Here is a 22,763-nt window from a genome sequence, read left to right as displayed (position 1 = left end):
TACTGTCGTTACAGACAAAGCAGATGTTTAAAGCCTTTGAACGCTCATTTAAAATGCGCTCATTCTCCTTATCAGCTGGAAACATTAAAGCCGTAAAATGACTTTTTCAAACGGATAAAAACTATTGAACAGCAGCAATGATGAGCCTGTACCAGAATTTGAATGTACATGTGTTGAAGGTGCGGGTCTTGTTGAATTATTAAACATACTTTCTTTAATTTTTCGAGCCACAAAAACAACAACTTTTAATTTTCTTCTGCTTGAGTCTCGGCCTCGGGTAGCTCTACTTATCATTGCTCAATCAGTTGTCTGTTTGTGCTACTTTTTCAAGGAGCAGCGGATTATTGGTAAGGGTGACTTTATGTGTTTAGCTACTTAAGTGGAAGTACTGTGGATAGTTTTACCTTACATACATAGATCTACCAATACAGCTTCTGAGGTAACTGTTTACAAAATGTTATAATCTATTCAAAGGTTCTTTGCAATTTTACATTGATAAACATTATCCTTAACACATTTGACCCGCATAAAGTGCTATGGCCATCACACTGTCATTTAGAATTGTTTAAATAACTCGTGTCTTAAGTCCTTCCATCAAACAGAAAATAAAAAAATAAAAAAAATAAAAAAGTCGCATGGATCACTTTATATTTCTAACATTTTGTGATATAAAGTCGTTCATAACAAACTGAAAGGCTGGGAGTTTAAAATGCAAACCGATGGAAGCAGCAGTAGAAGACTATAATGTCACAGAGCACACGGTGTCTATTATTGTGTAGACAATTATAAATAAGAGCTTAATAAAGATGCTTAATTTCTTAAGAAATAAACAGGTGGAGGGATCTTTATCAAAAGTGGATGTTGCATCTGTGGCTAAACCCCTGTACCCAAAAACTTTAAAAATCTACTGTGTGTGAGGCTGTGTAAGTAAAGCTTGCCCTTCACACCCGCGTGTAACAAACCATTTGTTGGGGGTTGTGGATTTGACACCTCAGCATTGTGAAAGTGGGGAAACATGTTTCTGGCTGTGCATAAGATTTCTGCTTACAACTTAGAATCTCAGTTCTAAATGAAATTCAGATGTTTTTTAAGTATGGCTAATGTATTATTTGACTTCTAAGGCACGCACACACACACGCACACACACGCACACGAACAACAACACCAACACAGAGAAGAAGAAGAGGGGGTCGGCAGACTATGGATAAATCTACATACTCTGATATATGGTATGTGTTTTATAAAAACCTACTCTACACCAGCTGAGGAAGTAATTAAACACAATGTTTTGCCAAGTTTCCCCTCTGGGAAAAAGTCTGTCTTCATTTATTCAGTTATTGTACTAATGTATGCACATTTCTATGCTATTAAAGGTACTGAAAAGCTTTACTTACACAATACTTTGGGTACTGAGTTGACTTACAACAAAGATTATGCTGAAATGCTGAAAAAAAAAAAAAAATATATATATATATATTATAAACTATATAAATAAAAAGTACTTTTAATAAATTAAATTATTTTTTCACATGAAAACAATATTTATATTAATAAATTCTCGTTTAACAGAAATCTCTGATAATGTTTGTGGTGTCAGCTTTTTCCTTTTCAAACTGTGCGAGAGAAGAAGTATCTCATGACATTCACGCCTAATGTGTTCAGCATATTCTGCACAGTCTGCATCGTCACTGGTACCTGTTTAAGGCTGACGGGGGGTTGAACAGCAGGCTCTGGACACGGGCCCCAGTGAGGAACCTGAGCCCTGATGATGGGGAGGGTGAGTGCAAACACCAGAGCCAAAGGTAGCTTCATGGTAAAGATGTGGCTTTATTACCTAAAGAGAGTATGAAAGAAAAGCAGGTAAGGTAACACAAACCAAAAGAAACATGGCCAACGCAAACAAGATTACTGCTACATCAACTCAGGCAACATTTTTCTTGGCAGAAATAATCTAATATTAACTAATTTATAGTTTAATCCTTCGCATGTATCTCCACAGATTTCTCTTACCTCTGTGTTCCAGTGGTTCAGATATGTGCTCTGTCTTTAGAGATAGAGAGACAAGGCCGTGTGACCGATGGTGACATGGAACTGAATCTGAGCCCCAAAGAGAGAATAAGAGTTATGCTTTTGCACCATATTGTGTTTTCACCGTTCTTTCATAGCAAGAAGAATGATTTTCAGTCAAATGATCCCTACAATCAGTATATTTAATTTCAAAATCAGCCACCCTGGAAATCAACCTACCATCTGGATAATTGTCAGATACTTCTTCCACCACAGGTACTTTTGGATCTTAGGTCCACAGGAGGCAAGACTGTAATACAGGTACATCAGGACATGGATCATCGCATTCATATGTGCACCAAAGAATGCTGCAGTAGAAGAAACAATAAGTTTTTAATTTTGTTCTGCTTACTATAGTTAAAAAAAATCTTAAACTGAGTTGCTCTGAACTCCTGCTGTCTGTATCCAATAAAAAGGCAATAGTTGAGGGGGTGGGAGATACAAACAAGTGTAGGTCCAGGGGCCCATGAATCCAGATTAAACTATCCAAGCTACATATGACGATACTATGCTTGTGGGTTTCAGTGAAATTTGTCATCTAGCTTCCTCATCAGTGTTCAGACTCAGTTTACTCTCAGTCACAATCATCTACTTGCAAATATACATATAGCTGCACCTGTGTTTACTAATTAGCAAGTGATAGCGTGTTATCATGCTAAATACATACTGTGAACATGATAAACATTGTACCCAATAGTAAACTTCAGCGATTAAATGCTATTACTCTCAACATGTTGCCTTGTTGGCATTAGCACTTAGCTCAAAGTGCTCCTCTGCCAATGGTATACCTTTACAGAGTTGCTAGCATGGCTGTTAATATGCAGATGCATATTATAAAAAAAAAAAAAAAAAAAAAGCTCAACAAACAACAATAATGAATACATTAACCAGTAGTGAATAAAAGGTTTATAGACAAGTAGCTCCACATGTTTGGTTTAGCTTCCTGAAGCATCCACCAAGGCATTTGTGTCTCTTCCCAGCCCTCACCCAGTATAAACCACAAAACTACAGAGCCGATGAAGGCTTTATCAACAGCAATGCTGATAAATTCATATATATATCATATAGCTGATGTCTGCTTTGTTGTAAGCTACTCACACTGTCCTCCTGCCACCCACTTGATGCCAATCCACCAGAGCGTGAACATGGAGCAATGATGGTAGACGTGCAGGAAGGTGACCTGGTTAAATTTTTTCCTCAGGATGAAAAACACAGTGTCCAGATACTCAATGCCTTTGGAGATGAAATACCTCCACAGAGTTCCTGCCACCTGACTCCCGCAGAAATAAAGAAGGGGAAGAAAAAGACTGTTAACATATGAACATATATGATCAAGAGCTACATGTGTGTGAACTCTGATTTTGGAAATCCTAACCTCGACCCGAGACTGACTCACTTGTGGTTTCTGTTTCAAACTACGTCATAGAGCAACAGGAAGGAAGGTGAAACTGAACACCATTCAACTCCGGCTTGTACTTTTTTCTGATAACAGACCCGTGCTCTAAATGTATGGATGCCTCTCATGTTTCTAAAAGCTCTCTGAGTGACGTGTCCCTGGCAGGCTGACTGTAATTTTCTGAACCATGGGTACAGTGGAGAATTATTAACAGGTAGGGATCTGGTTCCAAGGAAACTAATTATTGTAGACACAAAAGTCTTAAGATAGTAAGTTACATAAACAGCTGAAGTCCCACTACTATATTCAGAGTTTATCTATGCAAGCGTGTGTGTGTGTGTGTGTGTGTGTGTGTGTGTGTGTGTGTGTGTGTGCAGTCGGGAGAGTTGGGGTATCCAATTTCCTTTTTTTGAATGCCTTCTTGTGAACGCTGTCTGTTTTCCACATTCTGCAACGGTAAAATACGACTTAGAGGCGGATATTTGTTTTACCTTATGGGCAACAGTTGTCTGGCTTTGTTCTTGCTGTTGACAAAACTCGCCTCATGGTTGACTCTGAGAAAAAAACTCTTTCCCACAGAGGGGAATAAACTTATTCGAATATGAGCTTTTTTCCACTAAGACTTGTTTTATGGGGAGATGTACGAAATTATTTACCGGGTTACAAGCAATGATAATATCGGATGTTGACTCCTCAGCGTCATCATTTTCTATCTATTGAGAAAACTTATTGTTAAAGTATTGAAGAAAAAAACTCCTCCTTGGCCCGCGGGGTGTGTGTGTGTGTGTGTGTGTGTGTGTGTGTGTGTGTGTGTGTGAGTGAAACAAGATCGCCTGTCGCTGGTTTGTTTTTCAGTCTCTCAAAAGGAAAAGTAGTATTCACTAAGGGATATTTATTCGTTTTTTACACATAGGCAGCCTGTAGGTTACAAGCGGATAGAAAGTTCTTCTTTTCATCACAAGCTATGGTGTATCTTAAAGGTTTTTTACAGCGTCTGTATTATAGGAAAATAAAATACTATTGAAATCTCTACAGGAAGTCACTCTTTATTTCCATTACAAACGCCGGTGCAGCTTAAGAAAGTAAAATTACACCCGCTCTGTCTCTCTATACATCACAGAATCAGCTGCTGCATCACCGCTGTGCTTAGGGAACATGACGCAACAGGTCTGAAAATGACTAGACACTTCCGGAGTATTTCCGGTAGGGTCATAAGGTCCGGATCGAGATTGAATATGTCATATTCAAAGCCTTCTTCTTTGGGAGAGCAGATCTCATCGGACACAGGAACGCTGCTGGGCTGCAGAAGGAAATCCATCTTGTGTCTGTGCCTTAGAAATTGTGACGAACTCCACCTCTCTGCTTTTTTATTCTCCTCCAACAGATGGCGCGCTTCCGGAGGTTTCCCCCTCCCCTCTAAAACCTTTTTTTTCCCAACAACAGATGACGCGCTTCCGGAGGTTCCCCCCCTCCTTTCTCAGGATGCAATTCGACACGGTTAGCAACAGATGGCGCGCTTCCGGGGTTCACCCCCCCTTCTCAGGATGCAATTCGAAACGCGGGGGGTTTCCCACACCCCTTCTCCGGATGCGATTCGTCACGCTCATTACACGCTTCCGGGGGGGGGAGGGGCGGGAGGTCAAAAGGTCGTGATTAGGGCCATCAATCACTTCGGATCAAATTTTGTCATAAGCTGTATGAGATTAACTCTCTAACCACTGATCAAAGACCCATGAGTACCAGGAAGAAAGTAGTGCCAAGATACAATTGTCAGAAGTGGGATTCGAACCCACGCCTCCAGGTGAGACTGCGACCTGAACGCAGCGCCTTAGACCGCTCGGCCATCCTGACACATTGCAGCAGCCAACTAGTTGAATAATCCCACGCAGTTGCTGATTTCCATTTGACATACTTGTATGTTAAGTGCATGTAATAACCAAATAAAAATAATTACTAAGAAAATATATTGATTTAAAAGTTTGTGTTAAATGTTGTAAGTCAGATCGAAATAGAAAGATCAGGTGTGGTGGACAGGAATGATTAGATGTCAACAACTTGATTGGATGGCCAAAGTGTGAAATGTGACGTCCTGTGAGGGAAGCGTGAAAAAGCGTGAGCAGGTATAAAAAGACATTCTGGGTTCTTCTATTTTGTCTTTTGCGAGATGAGCAGTTGGGAAGGTTGGATCTAAGAGGTTCACAGTTGAAAGTTCAAGCAGACACGCTAGAGGGGGAACCACAGCCCAACCTGTGAACTGGTTTCAAATGAATGCCCAGCTGCTTTCCTGTTAACAGGGCTTTTAACCATGTCTGAGGTAACATCTAGCAGCTGTTCAGCCATGGAAACGTAGTGCAAATAATCTACAATGTCATCCATACTGATCATTTGGCTGAATACTTTTAGGCAGGTTGCCATGACATGACAGTTCACACAGTTTCACATCGGTTCCATGGTGTAATGGTTAGCACTCTGGACTTTGAATCCAGTGATCTGCGTTCAAATCTTGGTGGGACCTGCTTATTGGGAGGTGAAACCATACTGCATGTCACATAGTGATAACTTGTTTTTGGTCGCCAAGCGGTCGAAGGCACTGCGTTCAGGTCGCAGTCTCCTCTGAAGGCGTTTGTTCGAATATAGCAGCTATTCAGCCATGTAAACACATACTACGAAGCTCGTGGCGCCCACTTTCTGTGCTGACTTTGAGGTCGGAAGAGGTTTGGAGCTGTACAGTTAGTGAGTCAGCAGAGTGTTTGTGACTTTTGCGCACAAGCGCACCTCAGCACTCGGATACTCCAATCTGTAACTTTGTGTGGGTTGTAACTGAATTTCAGACAGCTCTTTAGTACCACATAGTGACTGACAAGTGAAGGAACTCTTTAGTGATTGACAAGTGTTTTGTAAAGGCAGACGTCATGGTTAGCTGCTTGATTTTATAAAGCTCTCACAGAAAACACAAGTCATACAGAAATTCAATGTGCCAGAGAAGACATGCAGTATGGTTTCACCCCCCAAAAATCAGGTCCCACCGATTTCACCAGATTTCACTCCATAAGAGTTTCCTCTTTTCAAAACTCTCCCAATTCATCCAGTGACCCTGCTTGGCCAGCGCTATGGCTCTGGCGTGTCTTACTGTTTCCTCCTTTCGACACACCTCCTCCACCACCATTTTTTGACGTTCGGTTACAGATGCCTGTTGCCACCGAGGTTGCCAAGACCAAATCCTTCTCTGCCCTGTTGGACGCGACCCACCATGTCATTATGGCTCAGAGCCGATTTGGCCTGTAGCACAGACGTGGCTGTGGTCCACTTCCTCCCTGTTGCTAGGGTGGGAGCAGCGCCCCTCACTATGGGGTCCCGGGAGTCCTTGAGTGACATCTCAAGCCTCACTCAAGGAGTGCAGTGTTGTTAATCCGCCTGAGGTCATTAGCCAAGTTTTGCCTTCGTTTGTCAAGTTGCCAGGTATCATTGAGGTCTACATTATACCACCGTCCCAGGCTCTTGATGGACATCTCTTAGACTGTTGGAATTGGTTCTCCACTGATATAGAATTGCCAGTTTCAAGTGTATTTTGTCACAACAGTAAGAAGTCTCCAAAGGTTGATTCTGTTCATCTGAATGTAGCGTTTTCAGTGGGAAAAATGTCTCGTCACTCATCCAAGTGACTTCTTCAGTGTCAGCTGACTGCAGGTTTCCCCAATCTTATAAACAGTATATTTGCATAATGACTGAAAGTAGCCCCCTGAAGGAACAGTGGGCTTGGAGGTCAGTTCCTTCATCACAATTATGCAAATTCTCATGACCATTAATCAACAACCACAGAGAGTTAATCCCATACAGCTTATGACAAAATTTGATCCGAAGTGATTGATGGCCCTAATCACGACCTTTTGACCTCCCGCCCTTCCCCCCCGGAAGCGTGTAATGAGCGTGACGAATCGCATCCGGAGAAGGGGGGTGGGAAACCCCCCGCGTGACGAATCGCATCCTGAGAAGGGGGGGTGAACCCCGGAAGCGCGCCATCTGTTGCTAACCGTGTCGAATTGCATCCTGAGAAAGGAGGGGGGGAACCTCCGGAAGCGCGTCATCTGTTGTTGGGGAAAAAAAAAGTTTTTAGAGGGAGGGGGAAACCTCCGGAAGCGCGCCATCTGTTGGAGGGGAATAAAAAAGCAGAGAGGTGGAGTCCGTCACAATTTCTAAGGCACAGACACAAGATGGATTTCCTTCTGCAGCCCTGCAACGTTCCTGTGTCCGATGAGATCTGCTCTCCCAAAGAAGAAGGCTTTGAATATGACATATTCAAATACAGCATATTTACTATGGAAGGCCTCGATCCGGACCTTATGACCCTACCGGAAATACTCCGGAAGTGTCTAGTCATTTTCAGACCTGTTGCGTCATGTTCCCTAAGCACAGCGGTGATGCAGCAGCTGATTCTGTGATGTATAGAGAGACAGAGCGGGTGTAATTTTACTTTCTTAAGCTGCACCGGCGTTTGTAATGGAAATAAAGAGTGACTTCCTGTAGAGATTTCAATAGTATTTTATTTTCCTATAATACAGACGCTGTAAAAAACCTTTAAGATACACCATAGCTTGTGATGAAAAGAAGAACTTTCTATCCGCTTGTAACCTACAGGCTGCCTATGTGTAAAAAACGAATAAATATCCCTTAGTGAATACTACTTTTCCTTTTGAGAGACTGAAAAACAAACCAGTGACAGGCGATCTTGTTTCACTCACACACACACACACACACACACACACACACACACACACACACACACACACACACACACACACACACACACACACACACACACACACACACACACACACACACCCCCCGCGGGCCAAGGAGGAGTTTTTTTCTTCAATACTTTAACAATAAGTTTTCTCAATAGATAGAAAATGATGACGCTGAGGAGTCAACATCCGATATTATCATTGCTTGTAACCCGGTAAATAATTTCGTACATCTCCCCATAAAACAAGTCTTAGTGGAAAAAAGCTCATTTTCGAATAAGTTTATTAAAGCACCCCCCCTCTGTGGAAAAGAGTCAACCATGAGGCGAGTTTTGTCAACAGCAAGAACAACTGTTGCCCATAAAGTAAAACAAATATCCGCCTCAAAGTCGTATTTTACCGTTGCAGAATGTGGAAAACAGACAGCCCTCACAGGAGGCACCATAGTTAAAATATTTAAATTTCAACTAAATTTGTAGTAATGATCGGATTTCCTCACTTATCTACACCACACTCCTTGTCCTTGATTTCTTATCGTTTCTTATCGTTCCTCTGTCCCTTAATAGAAACCACATATATAGAAACTATCCTCCCTTTCAGTTGTCTTTTGCACTTCCATATCGCAAAGCAGTTACTGTAGGTTATTTTCTGCTTATGCATTAATGTAATTAATTAACTTATTTATCCTTAAGTAAGGTAATGACTTGAGTTCTAATGCTTTTTGTCTCTTGAGTTAGCTGTCAATGTGGGATTTTTTTCCCCTTTTGTTCAGTTAAAGCTGCCTTTCATTCTTCAACACAGCTTAAACTCTAATAGGTAAGCTTTCTTGTAATTTCTTAGTTCTGCAGGCTTCTTGAAAGACATCCGAGACTCTTCTTTGGATGCTGGCTGCCTTTTGTTTTGTTTTCTGTCAAGATGATCCCACACTGCTTCGATTATCTTGAGGTTCGAACCCTGGAGAGATCAATCCATGACTGATGCGTTGTTTCATCCAGGCATACTTTGACTACATTGGCAGTATGTTTGCGATCATTGTCGTACTGAAAAATGAAGTTGAAGCCAATCAGACACTACGTGGTATTACATGGTCGATCAAAATCTGGTGGAACTTTTCTACATTCATAATTTGATTAATTTGGATAAGAGCTCCAACAACACTGGCTGAAATCCAGCCTCAAAGCACGGTAGAGTATCCACGCTGTGTTAAAGACGGCTATAGACATTCACTGTTGTATCTCTCTTCGGACCTCTTCCATGCATATTTCAAATTTGGAATCATTACTCCATAAGACATATTACAGCTGATTTCTTTTTCCAGTCAATTTCTTGTGTAATTTGGCACACCTCAGCCTTATTTTTCTCTGTTCTCCTTCCTTAAGAATGGCTTATTAACAGCCACCCTTCCAACTCAGATAACTTTTGATGAGGTTTCATGAAATGTTTACAGCACTTGAGTTACTCGCCACGGCCATCCTAAATGCTAAAAACACTAAACTTTAATTCTAAATTACGTAATTAACGTTAACCAGAAAAAACAAGCCAAAGTCGAAATGTTGCTGAGCTGACCTGTGGTATGCTATGTCTTCTAAAGCACGTATAATGTAAACAGAACTGGTCTTTGCACAGAAGCCTGTGGAGCTTCATAATTAACCTCAGTGTGTGAAGAGGACTCTCCATTTAATAATAGCTGTAATAAAATGTTCTGGCCGACGGTGTTAAACGCTGCACTTGGGTCTAGCAGGGAAGATTTCAACTTTTCAATACGAATGAAGGCTGCAAACTGATTAGATTAATGTCTGATGATCTTTTCCGTGCTTCTTCAAGTTTGTAACACCAAACATATTAAAGGATGATGTAAGGCTCACAGGAAGAGTTTAATTAGACACACATTTACTATTTTCTTTATACTCTTTCTTTCTTGACATGTTTAATATGATTACTATCAGAGGAGAAAATGAACCTTGTGTAGTCTAAAAACTTTTTTATTTAATCAAACTGTAATGTTGTTGAACTCTGACGGACGTGTCTTTTAATCTTGTCAACAAATCCTTAATCATCTAAATCTGCCATTTATCATCTTGTAAAATGTTCCCTCTGCTTCTGTTGCACATCTCCCCCCGACACTCTCTGCTTCACCAGCCCTGTGCAGCTGGTTCAACCCCTGCCTGCCTCCTTAAACTGGGGTGTTTAAATCTCTTTACCTCTGTTGTGAACTTCACACAAAGTTTGTGGTAACAAAATCAAACTGACGAGGATCTCGTTTGAAAAACACACACACTCACGAGACAAAATAAAAACAGACTGCTCAAAGCAAAAGCAGAGCCCTCACAGCTGGTAGTACAAACACAGTGACAACATGCGTATTAGATACCCTCAGTGCCAGAAGCATAAATATGAAAAAGGTGGGATCACCAAGAATATCCTAAAAATGGCGTTGAGGTGGGTGTTACAGTGAAAAAAACAAAAAGCAGCCAAATTTTCATCTGAAAATGTTGAATTTTAGTAAAAACAATGCTCTGTAGTTTGATACTGTCGTTACAGACAAAGCAGATGTTTAAAGCCTTTGAACGCTCATTTAAAATGCGCTCATTCTCCTTATCAGCTGGAAACATTAAAGCCGTAAAATGACTTTTTCAAACGGATAAAAACTATTGAACAGCAGCAATGATGAGCCTGTACCAGAATTTGAATGTACATGTGTTGAAGGTACGGGTCTTGTTGAATTATTAAACATACTTTCTTTAATTTTTCGAGCCACAAAAACAACAACTTTTAATTTTCTTCTGCTTGAGTCTCGGCCTCGGGTAGCTCTACTTATCATTGCTCAATCAGTTGTCTGTTTGTGCTACTTTTTCAAGGAGCAGCGGATTATTGGTAAGGGTGACTTTATGTGTTTAGCTACTTAAGTGGAAGTACTGTGGATAGTTTTACCTTACATACATAGATCTACCAATACAGCTTCTGAGGTAACTGTTTACAAAATGTTATAATCTATTCAAAGGTTCTTTGCAATTTTACATTGATAAACATTATCCTTAACACATTTGACCCGCATAAAGTGCTATGGCCATCACACTGTCATTTAGAATTGTTTAAATAACTCGTGTCTTAAGTCCTTCCATCAAACAGAAAATAAAAAAATAAAAAAAATAAAAAAGTCGCATGGATCACTTTATATTTCTAACATTTTGTGATATAAAGTCGTTCATAACAAACTGAAAGGCTGGGAGTTTAAAATGCAAACCGATGGAAGCAGCAGTAGAAGACTATAATGTCACAGAGCACACGGTGTCTATTATTGTGTAGACAATTATAAATAAGAGCTTAATAAAGATGCTTAATTTCTTAAGAAATAAACAGGTGGAGGGATCTTTATCAAAAGTGGATGTTGCATCTGTGGCTAAACCCCTGTACCCAAAAACTTTAAAAATCTACTGTGTGTGAGGCTGTGTAAGTAAAGCTTGCCCTTCACACCCGCGTGTAACAAACCATTTGTTGGGGGTTGTGGATTTGACACCTCAGCATTGTGAAAGTGGGGAAACATGTTTCTGGCTGTGCATAAGATTTCTGCTTACAACTTAGAATCTCAGTTCTAAATGAAATTCAGATGTTTTTTAAGTATGGCTAATGTATTATTTGACTTCTAAGGCACGCACACACACACGCACACACACGCACACGAACAACAACACCAACACAGAGAAGAAGAAGAGGGGGTCGGCAGACTATGAATAAATCTACATACTCTGATATATGGTATGTGTTTTATAAAAACCTACTCTACACCAGCTGAGGAAGTAATTAAACACAATGTTTTGCCAAGTTTCCCCTCTGGGAAAAAGTCTGTCTTCATTTATTCAGTTATTGTACTAATGTATGCACATTTCTATGCTATTAAAGGTACTGAAAAGCTTTACTTACACAATACTTTGGGTACTGAGTTGACTTACAACAAAGATTATGCTGAAATGCTGAAAAAAAAAATATATATATATATTATAAACTATATAAATAAAAAGTACTTTTAATAAATTAAATTATTTTTTCACATGAAAACAATATTTATATTAATAAATTCTCGTTTAACAGAAATCTCTGATAATGTTTGTGGTGTCAGCTTTTTCCTTTTCAAACTGTGCGAGAGAAGAAGTATCTCATGACATTCACGCCTAATGTGTTCAGCATATTCTGCACAGTCTGCATCGTCACTGGTACCTGTTTAAGGCTGACGGGGGGTTGAACAGCAGGCTCTGGACACGGGCCCCAGTGAGGAACCTGAGCCCTGATGATGGGGAGGGTGAGTGCAAACACCAGAGCCAAAGGTAGCTTCATGGTAAAGATGTGGCTTTATTACCTAAAGAGAGTATGAAAGAAAAGCAGGTAAGGTAACACAAACCAAAAGAAACATGGCCAACGCAAACAAGATTACTGCTACATCAACTCAGGCAACATTTTTCTTGGCAGAAATAATCTAATATTAACTAATTTATAGTTTAATCCTTCGCATGTATCTCCACAGATTTCTCTTACCTCTGTGTTCCAGTGGTTCAGATATGTGCTCTGTCTTTAGAGATAGAGAGACAAGGCCGTGTGACCGATGGTGACATGGAACTGAATCTGAGCCCCAAAGAGAGAATAAGAGTTATGCTTTTGCACCATATTGTGTTTTCACCGTTCTTTCATAGCAAGAAGAATGATTTTCAGTCAAATGATCCCTACAATCAGTATATTTAATTTCAAAATCAGCCACCCTGGAAATCAACCTACCATCTGGATAATTGTCAGATACTTCTTCCACCACAGGTACTTTTGGATCTTAGGTCCACAGGAGGCAAGACTGTAATACAGGTACATCAGGACATGGATCATCGCATTCATATGTGCACCAAAGAATGCTGCAGTAGAAGAAACAATAAGTTTTTAATTTTGTTCTGCTTACTATAGTTAAAAAAAATCTTAAACTGAGTTGCTCTGAACTCCTGCTGTCTGTATCCAATAAAAAGGCAATAGTTGAGGGGGTGGGAGATACAAACAAGTGTAGGTCCAGGGGCCCATGAATCCAGATTAAACTATCCAAGCTACATATGACGATACTATGCTTGTGGGTTTCAGTGAAATTTGTCATCTAGCTTCCTCATCAGTGTTCAGACTCAGTTTACTCTCAGTCACAATCATCTACTTGCAAATATACATATAGCTGCACCTGTGTTTACTAATTAGCAAGTGATAGCGTGTTATCATGCTAAATACATACTGTGAACATGATAAACATTGTACCCAATAGTAAACTTCAGCGATTAAATGCTATTACTCTCAACATGTTGCCTTGTTGGCATTAGCACTTAGCTCAAAGTGCTCCTCTGCCAATGGTATACCTTTACAGAGTTGCTAGCATGGCTGTTAATATGCAGATGCATATTATAAAAAAAAAAAAAAAAAAAAAGCTCAACAAACAACAATAATGAATACATTAACCAGTAGTGAATAAAAGGTTTATAGACAAGTAGCTCCACATGTTTGGTTTAGCTTCCTGAAGCATCCACCAAGGCATTTGTGTCTCTTCCCAGCCCTCACCCAGTATAAACCACAAAACTACAGAGCCGATGAAGGCTTTATCAACAGCAATGCTGATAAATTCATATATATATCATATAGCTGATGTCTGCTGTGTTGTAAGCTACTCACACTGTCCTCCTGCCACCCACTTGATGCCAATCCACCAGAGCGTGAACATGGAGCAATGATGGTAGACGTGCAGGAAGGTGACCTGGTTAAATTTTTTCCTCAGGATGAAAAACACAGTGTCCAGATACTCAATGCCTTTGGAGATGAAATACCTCCACAGAGTTCCTGCCACCTGACTCCCGCAGAAATAAAGAAGGGGAAGAAAAAGACTGTTAACATATGAACATATATGATCAAGAGCTACATGTGTGTGAACTCTGATTTTGGAAATCCTAACCTCGACCCGAGACTGACTCACTTGTGGTTTCTGTTTCAAACTACGTCATAGAGCAACAGGAAGGAAGGTGAAACTGAACACCATTCAACTCCGGCTTGTACTTTTTTCTGATAACAGACCCGTGCTCTAAATGTATGGATGCCTCTCATGTTTCTAAAAGCTCTCTGAGTGACGTGTCCCTGGCAGGCTGACTGTAATTTTCTGAACCATGGGTACAGTGGAGAATTATTAACAGGTAGGGATCTGGTTCCAAGGAAACTAATTATTGTAGACACAAAAGTCTTAAGATAGTAAGTTACATAAACAGCTGAAGTCCCACTACTATATTCAGAGTTTATCTATGCAAGCGTGTGTGTGTGTGTGTGTGTGTGTGTGTGTGTGCAGTCGGGAGAGTTGGGGTATCCAATTTCCTTTTTTTGAATGCCTTCTTGTGAACGCTGTCTGTTTTCCACATTCTGCAACGGTAAAATACGACTTAGAGGCGGATATTTGTTTTACCTTATGGGCAACAGTTGTCTGGCTTTGTTCTTGCTGTTGACAAAACTCGCCTCATGGTTGACTCTGAGAAAAAAACTCTTTCCCACAGAGGGGAATAAACTTATTCGAATATGAGCTTTTTTCCACTAAGACTTGTTTTATGGGGAGATGTACGAAATTATTTACCGGGTTACAAGCAATGATAATATCGGATGTTGACTCCTCAGCGTCATCATTTTCTATCTATTGAGAAATCCCATTGTAAAAGTAATGAAGAAAAAAACTATTCTGCCGTCTCACTCCTCCTTGACCCGCGGTGTGTGTGTGTGTGTGTGTGTGTGTGTGTGTGTGTGCCTTCTGTTTTCCGCATTCTGCAACGGTAAAATACGACTTTGAGATGGATATTTGTTTTACCAAATGGACAATTGCTGTTGACAAAACTCGCCTCATGGTTGACTCTTTCCCACAGAGGGGGGTGCTTTAATAAACTTATTCGAATATGAGCTTTTTTTTCCGCTAAGGCTTATTTTAGGGGAGGAGATGTACGAAATTATTTACCGGGTTACAAGCAATGATAATATCGGATGTTGACTCCTCAGCGTCATCATTTTCTATCTATTGAGAAAACTTATTGTTAAAGTATTGAAGAAAAAAAACTCCTCCTTGGCCCGCGGGGTGTGTGTGTGTGTGTGTGTGTGTGTGTGTGTGTGTGTGCCTTCTTGCGAACGCCGTCTGTTTTCCGCATTCTGCAACGGTAAAATACGACTTTGAGGCGGATATTTGTTTTACTTTATGGGCAACAGTTGTTCTTGCTGTTGACAAAACTCGCCTCATGGTTGACTCTTTCCCACAGAGGGGGGGTGCTTTAATAAACTTATTCGAATATGAGCTTTTTTCCCCGCTAAGACTTGTTTTATGGGGAGATGTACGAAATTATTTACCGGGTTACAAGCAATGATAATATCGGATGTTGACTCCTCAGCGTCATCATTTTCTATCTATTGAGAAAACTTATTGTTAAAGTATTGAAGAAAAAAACTCCTCCTTGGCCCGCGGGGTGTGTGTGTGTGTGTGTGTGTGTGTGTGTGTGTGTGTGTGTGTGAGTGAAACAAGATCGCCTGTCGCTGGTTTGTTTTTCAGTCTCTCAAAAGGAAAAGTAGTATTCACTAAGGGATATTTATTCGTTTTTTACACATAGGCAGCCTGTAGGTTACAAGCGGATAGAAAGTTCTTCTTTTCATCACAAGCTATGGTGTATCTTAAAGGTTTTTTACAGCGTCTGTATTATAGGAAAATAAAATACTATTGAAATCTCTACAGGAAGTCACTCTTTATTTCCATTACAAACGCCGGTGCAGCTTAAGAAAGTAAAATTACACCCGCTCTGTCTCTCTATACATCACAGAATCAGCTGCTGCATCACCGCTGTGCTTAGGGAACATGACGCAACAGGTCTGAAAATGACTAGACACTTCCGGAGTATTTCCGGTAGGGTCATAAGGTCCGGATCGAGATTGAATATGTCATATTCAAAGCCTTCTTCTTTGGGAGAGCAGATCTCATCGGACACAGGAACGCTGCTGGGCTGCAGAAGGAAATCCATCTTGTGTCTGTGCCTTAGAAATTGTGACGGACTCCACCTCTCTGCTTTTTTATTCTCCTCCAACAGATGGCGCGCTTCCGGAGGTTTCCCCCTCCCTCTAAAACCTTTTTTTTCCCAACAACAGATGACGCGCTTCCGGAGGTTCCCCCCCTCCTTTCTCAGGATGCAATTCGACACGGTTAGCAACAGATGGCGCGCTTCCGGGGTTCACCCCCCCTTCTCAGGATGCAATTCGACACGCGGGGGGTTTCCCACACCCCTTCTCCGGATGCGATTCGTCACGCTCATTACACGCTTCCGGGGGGGGGAGGGGCGGGAGGTCAAAAGGTCGTGATTAGGGCCATCAATCACTTCGGATCAAATTTTGTCATAAGCTGTATGAGATTAACTCTCTAACCACTGATCAAAGACCCATGAGTACCAGGAAGAAAGAAGTGCCAAGATACAATTGTCAGAAGTGGGATTCGAACCCACGCCTCCAGGTGAGACTGCGACCTGAACGCAGCGCCTTAGACCGCTCGGCCATCCTGACACATTGCAGCAGCCAACTAGTTGAATAATCCCACGCAGTTGCTGATTTCCATTTGACATACTTGTATGTTAAGTGCATGTAATAAACAAATAAAAATAATTACTAAGAAAATATATTGATTTAAAAGTTTGTGTTAAATGTTGTAAGTCAGATCGAAATAGAAAGATCAGGTGTGGTGGACAGGAATGATTAGATGTCAACAACTTGATTGGATGGCCAAAGTGTGAAATGTGACGTCCTGTGAGGGAAGCGTGAAAAAGCGTGAGCAGGTATAAAAAGACATTCTGGGTTCTTCTATTTTGTCTTTTGCGAGATGAGCAGTTGGGAAGGTTGGATCTAAGAGGTTCACAGTTGAAAGTTCAAGCAGACACGCTAGAGGGGGAACCACAGCCCAACCTGTGAACTGGTTTCAAATGAATGCCCAGCTGCTTTCCTGTTGGGTGATTTTCATCAACACAGAACACGGGGATAAATGCATTTTTGGTTCCATCCTCTCTCCTCACCAAGGAAATGTCCTACTTTGAGTTTGTCTCCACCTGCTGGGCGGTGGCGTGTTTAGAGTGGAGGATGTAGTTGCAGCTGTCCTGCAGGTGGAGGTGGTGCCGGACAAGCAGAGCAGCAGATTTGTGAGTGTTTTGGACTTGAATTAAAAAGACCAAGACATGCTGATGAGGTTGCTGTGTGATCTAGAGACAAGTATAAGGATGTGTATAAAGATTGGGTCTAGCTGTATTGCTCAGGCTGCGCTACAGCATCTATTCACAGGTGCGATCCCACTACTGAGCGACACGGGGGCTTTGACCTGCTCCGTCTCCGACCTGGGCCAGTGCACCCCTCCTTAGGTGACCTGGTGGTCTCAGGCTCCCCCAGGATCACCATATCAATGCCGAACGCAATGCAGACACCTGATCGACATAGTCTGCTGCAGCTCAGAGCTCCTGAGCTCAAACGATCCTCAAACCTCAGCCTCCCGGTAGCTTGGATTACAGGCACGCGCCACCGCACCCGGCGAGAAGCACTTACGTTATCAGGGCTTTTAACCATGTCTGAGGTAACATCATGACACTAACCTGCTGCCCATCATTAGCAAAGTTGTAATGATGGGCAGCAAAGATGAGGAATGAATGGTGCACAATTGTTATATGCAAGTTTTTAGAAAGCTCGTGGTTAACCCAAGAGTATTTTGTCACAATATCAAGAAGAGTAAAGCTTCAATGTCAGAAGTGGGATTCAAAGCCACACCTCGAGGGGAGACTGCAACCTGAACGCAGCGCCTTAGACCGCTCAGCCATTCTGACATTGCAGTGCCAGTTTGGTGGAGGTTACCACTGTTAGATACTTTGGAAGAAACACACATTATCCTTCTCATAACACATATAGCAGCTGTTCAGCCATGGAAACGTAGTGCGAATAATCTACAATGTCATCCATACTGATCATTTGGCTGAATACTTTTAGGCAGGTTGCCATGACATGACAGTTCACACAGTTTCACATCGGTTCCATGGTGTAATGGTTAGCACTCTGGACTTTGAATCCAGCGATCCGCGTTCAAATCTTGCTGGGACCTGCTTATTGGGAGGTGAAACCATACTGCATGTCACATAGTGATAACTTGTTTTTGGTCGCCAAGCGGTCGAAGGCACTGCGTTCAGGTCGCAGTCTCCTCTGAAGGCGTTTGTTCGAATATAGCAGCTGTTCAGCCATGTAAACACATACTACGAAGCTCGTGGCGCCCACTTTCTGTGCTGACTTTGAGGTCGGAAGAGGTTTGGAGCTGTACAGTTAGTGAGTCAGCAGAGTGTTTGTGACTTTTGCGCACAAGCGCACCTCAGCACTCGGATACTCCAATCTGTAACTTTGTGTGGGTTGTAACTGAATTTCGTTGACCGCGGCCCTGCAGAGAATCAGTGCCAAAAAAACCAAGGTACTCCGAGTTGGCTATGCACGTGCCCGCATTCCTGTCATGATAAACCAACAACGTGCTGAAGAGGTGGAGAATTTTACATATCTTGGCAGCATCATCTCGAATGACGGGGTCTCTGATCGGGATGTCGACGGCAGAGTAGGGAAGGCAGTTGGTGTCCTGCGACGTCTCCAACCTATTTGGAACTCGACCTCCCTGAATGTAAGGGTCAAGATCAGACTACTGAACTCTATAGTCTTCCCTACTGCACGTTACGCTAGTGAAACCTGGCGCTCAACAAGTGCAATTATTCAACACCTGAACGTGCTTCAACAACGTGGCTTGCGGCGAATCCTGAGAATTTCCTACCGGGACCGAATAACAAATGAGGAGGTCCCACGAAGAGCAGGCACCCGCCCATTAGCCGATGTTGTTGCAGAAAGGTGCTTTCGCTTTGCGGGACATATTTTACACCTACCCCCTCATCGCCCAGCTAAGATTACCATGACATGGCGTCCACGCACTGGCAAGCGAAAGCAAGGCCGACCAAAGATCACATGGCGTCGAACATTTATGGACGATCTGAGAACTGTCGACATTGCCTGGGACGAAGCTGAAGCAGTCGCTGCTGACCGACATCGATGGAGATCACTAGCTGCCCGATGCGCCGCTCGGCGTAGGAGGAACATAGTACTAAGTAAAGTAACTGAATTTCAGACAGCTCTTTAGTACCACATAGTGACTGACAAGTGAAGGAACTCTTTAGTGATTGACAAGTGTTTTGTAAAGGCAGACGTCATGGTTAGCTGCTTGATTTTATAAAGCTCTCACAGAAAACACAAGTCATACAGAAATTCAATGTGCCAGAGAAGACATGCAGTATGGTTTCACCCCCCAAAAATCAGGTCCCACCGATTTCACCAGATTTCACTCCATAAGAGTTTCCTCTTTTCAAAACTCTCCCAATTCATCCAGTGACCCTGCTTGGCCAGCGCTATGGCTCTGGCGTGTCTTACTGTTTCCTCCTTTGGACACACCTCCTCCACCACCATTTTTTGACGTTCGGTTACAGATGCCTGTTGCCACCGAGGTTGCCAAGACCAAATCCTTCTCTGCCCTGTTGGACGCGACCCACCATGTCATTATGGCTCAGAGCCGATTTGGCCTGTAGCACAGACGTGGCTGTGGTCCACTTCCTCCCTGTTGCTAGGGTGGGAGCAGCGCCCCTCACTATGGGGTCCTGGGAGTCCTTGAGTGACATCTCAAGCCTCACTCAAGGAGTGCAGTGTTGTTAATCCGCCTGAGGTCATTAGCCAAGTTTTGCCTTCGTTTGTCAAGTTGCCAGGTATCATTGAGGTCTACATTATACCACCGTCCCAGGCTCTTGATGGACATCTCTTAGACTGTTGGAATTGGTTCTCCACTGATATAGAATTGCCAGTTTCAAGTGTATTTTGTCACAACAGTAAGAAGTCTCCAAAGGTTGATTCTGTTCATCTGAATGTAGCGTTTTCAGTGGGAAAAATGTCTCGTCACTCATCCAAGTGACTTCTTCAGTGTCAGCTGACTGCAGGTTTCCCCAATCTTATAAACAGTATATTTGCATAATGACTGAAAGTAGCCCCCTGAAGGAACAGTGGGCTTGGAGGTCAGTTCCTTCATCACGATTATGCAAATTCTCATGACCATTAATCAACAACCACTGATCAAAGACCCATGAGTAGAAGGAAGAAAGAAGTGCCAAGATACAATTGTCAGAAGTGGGATTCGAACCCACGCCTCCAGGTGAGACTGCGACCTGAACGCAGCGCCTTAGACCGCTCGGCCATCCTGACACATTGCAGCAGCCAACTAGTTGAATAATCCCACGTAGTTGCTGATTTCCATTTGACATACTTGTATGTTAAGTGCATTTAATAAACAAATAAAAATAATTACTAAGAAAATATATTGATTTAAAAGTTTGTGTTAAATGTTGTAAGTCAGATCGAAATAGAAAGATCAGGTGTGGTGGACAGGAATGATTAGATGTCAACAACTTGATTGGATGGCCAAAGTGTGAAATGTGACGTCCTGTGAGGGAAGCGTGAAAAAGCGTGAGCAGGTATAAAAAGACATTCTGGGTTCTTCTATTTTGTCTTTTGCGAGATGAGCAGTTGGGAAGGTTGGATCTAAGAGGTTCACAGTTGAAAGTTCAAGCAGACACGCTAGAGGGGGAACCACAGCCCAACCTGTGAACTGGTTTCAAATGAATGCCCAGCTGCTTTCCTGTTAACAGGGCTTTTAACCATGTCTGAGGTAACATCTAGCAGCTGTTCAGCCATGGAAACGTAGTGCGAATAATCTACAATGTCATCCATACTGATCATTTGGCTGAATACTTTTAGGCAGGTTGCCATGACATGACCGTTCACACAGTTTCACATCGGTTCCATGGTGTAATGGTTAGCACTCTGGACTTTGAATCCAGCGATCTGCGTCCAAATCTTGGTGGGACCTGCTTATTGGGAGGTGAAACCATACTGCATGTCACATAGTGATAACTTGTTTTTGGTCGCCAAGCGGTCGAAGGCACTGCGTTCAGGTCGCAGTCTCCTCTGAAGGCGTTTGTTCGAATATAGCAGCTATTCAGCCATGTAAACACATACTACGAAGCTCGTGGCGCCCACTTTCTGTGCTGACTTTGAGGTCGGAAGAGGTTTGGAGCTGTACAGTTAGTGAGTCAGCAGAGTGTTTGTGACTTTTGCGCACAAGCGCACCTCAGCACTCGGATACTCCAATCTGTAACTTTGTGTGGGTTGTAACTGAATTTCGTTGACCGCGGCCCTGCAGAGAATCAGTGCCAAAAAAACCAAGGTACTCCGAGTTGGCTATGCACGTGCCCGCATTCCTGTCATGATCAACCAACAACGTGCTGAAGAGGTGGAGAATTTTACATATCTTGGCAGCATCATCTCGAATGACGGGGTCTCTGATCGGGATGTCGACGGCAGAGTAGGGAAGGCAGTTGGTGTCCTGCGACGTCTCCAACCTATTTGGAACTCAACCTCCCTGAATGTAAGGGTCAAGATCAGACTACTGAACTCTATAGTCTTCCCTACTGCACGTTACGCTAGTGAAACCTGGCGCTCAACAAGTGCAATTATTCAACACCTGAACGTGCTTCAACAACGTGGCTTGCGGCGAATCCTGAGAATTTCCTACCGGGACCGAATAACAAATGAGGAGGTCCCACGAAGAGCAGGCACCCGCCCATTAGCCGATGTTGTTGCAGAAAGGTGCTTTCGCTTTGCGGGACATATTTTACACCTACCCCCTCATCGCCCAGCTAAGATTACCATGACATGGCGTCCACGCACTGGCAAGCGAAAGCAAGGCCGACCAAAGATCACATGGCGTCGAACATTTATGGACGATCTGAGAACTGTCGACATTGCCTGGGACGAAGCTGAAGCAGTTGCTGCTGACCGACATCGATGGAGATCACTAGCTGCCCGATGCGCCGCTCGGCGTAGGAGGAACATAGTACTAAGTAAAGTAACTGAATTTCAGACAGCTCTTTAGTACCACATAGTGACTGACAAGTGAAGGAACTCTTTAGTGATTGACAAGTGCACTCTAAAAACTATTGTTTAAGTTCAACAAAAAAAATTAACGCAACAGTTTCCATTAATCTTTTTGCGTTAAGATAACTTGTGCAGAAATTACGTTGAACCAACAAACTACATTGAGTTAGAGGAATGAACTTTTCCTCTATAAGTAAAGGTAATTTTAATTACCATATACTTAATAATTGGTAACTTAAAAACATGTTTTTAAGTTGTTTACTCAAAAAATTTATGTTCCTCCAACTTCTTTTTCCATATTATTCAAAACTATTTTTTAAGTGTTATGTAATTAATGATAGTAGTTACGAAAACATTATTTTTAAGTTAATCATTTAAAATATTAAGTAGGTGATTTTCTTCATTATCATCATAATTTTAGCTTTTTCTTGTTTTTATTATTGAACTAGCTTTTAAGAATGGAATGAATTCAACATTTTTAAGCAATTAACTTTTTTTTATTGTTTGTACAG

At 42.0% G+C, this 22,763-nt stretch overlaps 2 long non-coding RNA genes and 4 other non-coding genes across 6 annotated transcripts; all 6 read right to left on the bottom strand.

The window, feature by feature from the left end:
- Window positions 1-1,526: 1,526 nt before the first annotated feature.
- LOC147314124 (uncharacterized) lies at window positions 1,527-3,303 on the bottom strand. The gene is made up of 3 exons (XR_015124833.1): window positions 3,166-3,303; window positions 2,248-2,317; window positions 1,527-2,097 (listed from the first exon to the last, which is right to left on the bottom strand). It is a non-coding gene; the product is annotated as an uncharacterized LOC147314124 (long non-coding RNA).
- A 1,928-nt stretch (window positions 3,304-5,231) lies between these two features.
- trnal-cag (transfer RNA leucine (anticodon CAG)) lies at window positions 5,232-5,314 on the bottom strand. The gene has a single exon. It is a non-coding gene; the product is annotated as a tRNA-Leu (tRNA).
- A 6,197-nt stretch (window positions 5,315-11,511) lies between these two features.
- On the bottom strand, window positions 11,512-14,028 carry LOC147314122 (uncharacterized). Its single transcript, XR_015124831.1, has 3 exons — window positions 13,891-14,028; window positions 12,973-13,042; window positions 11,512-12,822 (listed from the first exon to the last, which is right to left on the bottom strand). It is a non-coding gene; the product is annotated as an uncharacterized LOC147314122 (long non-coding RNA).
- A 2,668-nt stretch (window positions 14,029-16,696) lies between these two features.
- trnal-cag (transfer RNA leucine (anticodon CAG)) lies at window positions 16,697-16,779 on the bottom strand. Its single transcript has one exon. It is a non-coding gene; the product is annotated as a tRNA-Leu (tRNA).
- A 711-nt stretch (window positions 16,780-17,490) lies between these two features.
- On the bottom strand, window positions 17,491-17,789 carry LOC147314120 (signal recognition particle RNA). Its single transcript, XR_015124918.1, has one exon.
- A 2,648-nt stretch (window positions 17,790-20,437) lies between these two features.
- trnal-cag (transfer RNA leucine (anticodon CAG)) lies at window positions 20,438-20,520 on the bottom strand. The gene has a single exon. It is a non-coding gene; the product is annotated as a tRNA-Leu (tRNA).
- Window positions 20,521-22,763: the final 2,243 nt, after the last annotated feature.

Source organism: Aulonocara sp. 'chitande type north' Nkhata Bay, linkage group LG14 (assembly GCF_057382095.1).
Source record: "Aulonocara sp. 'chitande type north' Nkhata Bay isolate Kocher_YH1m ecotype deep benthic linkage group LG14, A_spYH_male_GT1.1, whole genome shotgun sequence".
Lineage (NCBI taxonomy): Eukaryota > Metazoa > Chordata > Actinopteri > Cichliformes > Cichlidae > Aulonocara > Aulonocara sp. 'chitande type north' Nkhata Bay.
This window is presented reverse-complemented; position numbering and strand designations above follow the sequence as displayed.